Below are 5,769 nucleotides of genomic sequence, written 5' to 3'. Positions count from 1 at the left end.
CTTCCGATCTAAAATCTCAACCGGCTTCTCTTCATAGCTCATATTCTCTTGGATCTAAACTACTTGCGGCTTGATGACATGTGAAGGATTTGGTACATATTTCTTCAACATTGACACATGGAACACGTTGTAGGTAGATGCCGTTTCCTGAGGCAACTCTAGCTTGTAAGCTACTTTGCCTATGCGCTCAATCACCTCGTAGGGTCCGACGTACCTCGGACTAAGCTTGCCTCTTTTGCCAATCCGCATCACACCCTTCATTGGTGCGACCTTGATGAACACCGAATCCCCAACTTCAAACTCTAAGGGTCTTCGACGAACATCTGCATAACTCTTTTGTCTACTCTGAGCTGTGGCAATCTGTTGCTGAATCACCTTCACCTCCTCCGATGTCTTATTCACAAAGTCATTTTTCTCCTTGATATCAATATTCTTTTTAAGTTCCGACTCCATCAACTTCTTCTCCCCAGCCTCATGCCAACAGATTGGGGATCTGCAACGTCTCCCATATAGTGCCTCATAAGGAACCATCCCAATCGTCGCTTGATAACTGTTGTTATAAGCGAATTCGGCTAACAGTAGAAACTTACACCAACTCCCTTTAAAATCCAAAGCACAAGCTCGAAGCATATCTTCAAGTGTTTGGTTGGTCCTCTCCATCTGACCGTCTGTCTGTGGGTGAAAAAATGTGCTAAATTTGAGCTTCGTCCCCATAGCTGTCTGAACACTCCTCCAAAAATGTGAGATGAACCTACTATCTCAGTCTGAAATAATATATTTGGGAACACCATGAAACTTCATAATTTCTTTCACATACAGCTCTGCCAATTGTTCTATAGAAAATGTCATCCGTATAGGAATAAAATGAGCTGACTTGGTCAATCTGTCAATAACAACCCAAATAGCATCAAATCCGTTTGAAGTCCTCGGCAATCCAATAATGAAGTCCTCGGCAATCCAATAATGAAGTCCATTGCAATGTCTTCCCATTTCCATTATGGAATTTGAATCGATTGAAGTAACCCTCCTGGCCTCTGATGCTCACCTTTGACTTGCTGGCATGTTAAACATTACTTCACATAGTCTGCTACGTCTCTCTTCATTCCAAACCACCAAAAACTTCCTTTAAGATCCATATACATCTTGGTTGAACCAGGATGAAGCGTATATGGAGTTTTATGTGCCTCCTCAAAAATCTTCCTCCTCAGTTCATCATCCTTAGGGACGCATAACCGTTCTTTAAACTTCAACACTCCATTATCTACTATGCTAAAACCCTCACACTTCCCTTCAAGTACGTCATTCTTGATCCTCACTAGACTTGGATCAAGGCACTGCATGCTCCGGATATCATCAAAAATAGTCGGAGTCAAGGTCATTACGGACAACTGCCCCACGACAATTTCTAACTCAAATTCCCGAATCTCCTTCAGAAGAGGCTTAGATATTTCTTGCAACGATATCAATGCAGCATGAGTCTTCCTACTTAAGGCATCAGCTACCCTATTCGCCTTCCTTGGATGGTAGAGAATTTTACAATCGTAATCTTTTACCAGCTCTAGCCATCTCCTCTGCCTCATATTCAGATCCTTCTGAGTGAAGAAGTACCTCAGACTTTGATGATCGGTGAATATTTGGCATCGAACACCATACAAGTAATGCTTCCAAATCTTCAATGCAAAAACTACGGCAGCCAATTCTAGATCATGAGTGGGATAGTTCTTCTCATAATCCTTCAATTGCCTTGATGGATAGGCAATTACCTTCCCATTCTGCATTAAAACTGCGCCGGGTCCCATCTTAGAAGCATCACTGTATATTACAAAACCTTTGTCCCCTTCTGGAATAGTCAAGATCGGGGCACTGGTGAGTCTCCTCTTTAGCTCTTGGAAGCTCTTCTCACAGTCTTCAGTCTATTCAAACTTCTTCCCTTCTTGGGTAAGCATCGTAAGTGGCATGACAAGCTTCAAAAAATTTGCTACAAACTTTTGATAATATCCAGCTAGACCAAGGAAACTTCTGATCTCACTTACATTTGTTGGCCTTTCCAAATTGCTAACGGCTTCAATCTTTGCAGGATCCACCATCACCCCCTTTTTGGAAATTACATGGCCGAGGAATGCCACACGATCCAACCAAAATTCACACTTAGAAAATTTTGCATATAACTTGTGCTTCTTCAATGTTTGCAACACCGTTCTCAAATGCCTCCCGTGTTCTCCTTGAGTTTTTGAATAGATGAGGATATCATCAATAAACACTATCACAAACTTATCCAAAAATTCCTTGAACACTCTGTTCATTAAGTCCATGAATGCAGCAGGGGCGTTGGTCAATCCGAATGGCATGACCACAAACTCATAATGGCCGTAACGAGTTCTAAAGGCGGACTTAGGAATATCTTTTTCCTTAATCTTTAACTGGTGATAACCGAACCGCAAATCAATCTTCGAGAATACCGTCGCACCTTGCAGTTGATCAAACAAATCATCAATTCTTGGCAATGGGTATTTATTTCTTATAGTCACCTTGTTAAGGTCCCTATAATCGATGCAGAGCCTCATTGTTCCGTCCTTCTTTTTTACAAACAACGCCGAAGCTCCCCACGGTGAATGACTAGGGCGGATGAAACCTTTATCCAACAGCTCTTGAAGTTGCTTATACAGTTCTTTCAATTCAGTAGTTGACATGTGATATGGAGCCTTGGAGATTGGCTCAGTACCAGGCGTCAGCTCAATCTCGGATTCAATTTCTCTATCCGGTGGCAAACCTGGTAAATCATCTGGGAATACCTCAATAAAATCTCGTACAATAGCCACATCTTTGATTTCAAATTTATCTTCTTTCTTTTTATCAATGATGTTAGCTAAGAAACCGGTGCAACCACTAGCTAGCATCTTTTGGGCCTTCATTGCTGACATAAATAACTTCGTCTTCTTTCTCAGTTCACCAACGAATTCGAATTGAGTCTCTCCTTCGGGGCTAAATATGACCTTACATCTTCGGCATTCAATAGATGCGTTGTATTTTTCCAGGAAATTCATACCTAATATTAAGTCATAGACATACATCTGGGGAACTATCAGATCACTATAGAGTTCCCTATCAACGATCCTCATAGACACAGCTCGCAGCCTGTGTAGACATCATCACTTCACCGGAGGGTAGTGTCGTAGTGAATCCATGACTCAAGACGTCTCGGTCCCATCCTATTCTTTTGGCAAAATAAGAAGACACAAAAGAGTGTGTGGCTCCAGTGTCAAAAAGAACATTAGCATGTTGGTTATTAACAAGTATCTGACATGTAACAATGATGGAGGTCCCTGCAGTAGCTTCCTCTTCTGTCAGGGTAAAGATTCTGGCATTTGTGGTGACGAGAGGGGCCTTTAGTGATCACAGATATTTAACCACTTATGATTATGGAGATCGTAACAATGATTTTAAGCTTAAATTTTCTGATGTGCAGGGTCCTCTACTAGACGCAAGCACAGAGCATACTAGTCAGGAGGAGAACTATTATAACACAGAGGAAGAAACTTAGAATTTCAGAGAAGAACAGTGATTTAGAAACTCATTGTAAAGAGAATATTATTTCTGAGAAATGTATACAATGTTCTTTGCCTGAGAAACTCTGCCTCTAGAAGGATGAGAGCTTCGCATTTTATAGCTGAAACTTGGTTACAAAGCTTACAAGATAAAATCCTTATCCGACAAGATAATGCAAATCTTTTGACATTTTTTACAAAAGGACGAACTACTTTTTACAAGATAAGATTCTTATCCAACATTACTATTCTACTTTTGAAAATTCTCAAAAAAAGATGAAACAACTTTTTGATAATTTTACAAAGGGATAGACACATATATTCTACTTTTCACTTATCTTACAAAGAGACAAACTACCTTTATACAAGATAAGGCTTCCACGTACGCATGTATTGCAGAGTGCATGTCAAATAGTCTGGGTCTCTAAGCTGATCAAGTATGGCCAATGTAGGATGGAGATAGTGTGCACCTGTGAGACTTTTGCTGAAGAGAAGGTCCAGACTCTGTATTTTTTAAGGAGCCTTGAGATTTCTTTCCTCCACCACATGAGTTGCAAAAACATTTCCAAGAGCTTCCACGGAGGAGTTCCTTCATAGCTGTGGTCATTAGGCTGTGGGTATAGCCGCATGAGTGGACAGTTAAGAGCGATCTAGTATACGACTGTTTGGAACCATAAGAACCAAGGACCTATATCACTGTATAGCCATCTTGTCCACCATGACTCTAGGCCTTTAGTGATCACAAATATTTAACCACTTATGATTATGGAGATCGTAGCAAGGATCTTAGGCTTAAATTTTTTAATGTACAGGGTCCTCTACTAGACGCAAGCACAGAGCATACTAGTCAGGAAGAGAACTATTATAACATAGAGGAAGAAACTTAAAATTTCAGAGAATAACAGTGATTTAGAAACTCATTGTAGAGAGAATATTATTTCTGAGAAGTGTATACAATGTTCTTTGCTTGAGAAACTCTTGCCTCTAGCAAGATGAGAGCTTCGCCTTTTATAGCTGCAGCTTGGTTACAAAGCTTACAAGATAAGATCCTTATCCGACAAGATAATGCAAATCTTTTGACATTTTTTACAAAAGGACAAACTACTTTTTATAAGATAAGATTATTATCCAACATTACTATTCTACTTTTGAAAATTCTTAAAAAAAGACGAAACAACTTTTGATAATTTTACAAAGGGATAGACACCTATATTCTACTTTTCACTTATCTTACAAAGAGACAAACTACAAGATAAGGCTTTCACGTACGCATGTATTGCAGAGTGCATGCCAAATAGTCTGGGTCTCTAAGCTGATCAAGTATGGCCGATGTAGGATGGAGATAGTGTGCACTTGTGAGACTTCTGCTGAAGAGAAGGTCTAGACTCTGTATTTTTTAAGGAGCCTTGAGATTTCTTTCCTCCACCACATGAGTTGCAAAAACATTTCCAAGAGCTTCCACAGAGGAGATCCTTCATTGCTGTGGTCATTAGGATGTGGGTAAAGCTGCATGATGGACAGTTGAGAGCGATCTAGTATAAGACTGTTTAGAACCATAAGAACCAAGGACCTGTATTACTGTATGGTCATCTTGTCCACCATGACTCTAGGCCTTTAGTGAGCACAAATACTTAACCGCTTATAATTATGGAGATCGTAGCAAAGATTTTAGACTTAAACTTTCTAATCTGCAGTGTTCTCTACTAGAGGCAAGCACAGAGCATACTAGTCAGGAGGAGAACTATTATAATATAGAGGAAGAAACTTAGAATTTCAAAGAAGAAGAACAGTGATTTAGAAACTCATTGTAGAGAGAATATTATTTCTGAAAAGTGTATAAAATGTTTTCTGCTTTTGAAACTCTGCCTCTAACAGGATGTGAGCTTCGCCTTTTATAGCTTAAGTTTGGTTACAGAGCTTACAAGATAAGATATTTATCCGACAAGATAACGCCTATCTTTTGACATTTTTTACAAAATGACAAACTACTTTTTACAAGATAAGATTCTTATCCGACATTACTATTCTACTTTTGACATTTCTTACAAAAAGACGAAACAACGTTTTGACAATTTTACAAAAGGACAGACACCACTATTCTACTTTTGACTTATCTTACAAAGAGACAAACTACCTTTATACATGATAAGGCTTCCACCTACGCATGTCTTGCAGAGTGCATGCTAGCTGGTGAGGTTGCCGAGACTCTTTTGAAGTTGCCGGG

Source organism: Morus notabilis, unplaced genomic scaffold, assembly GCF_000414095.1.
Source record: "Morus notabilis unplaced genomic scaffold, ASM41409v2 Scaffold703, whole genome shotgun sequence".
NCBI classification, from domain to species: Eukaryota; Viridiplantae; Streptophyta; class Magnoliopsida; order Rosales; family Moraceae; genus Morus; species Morus notabilis.
The sequence above is the reverse complement of the archived record's forward strand: the minus strand, read 5'-3'. Positions refer to the sequence as shown.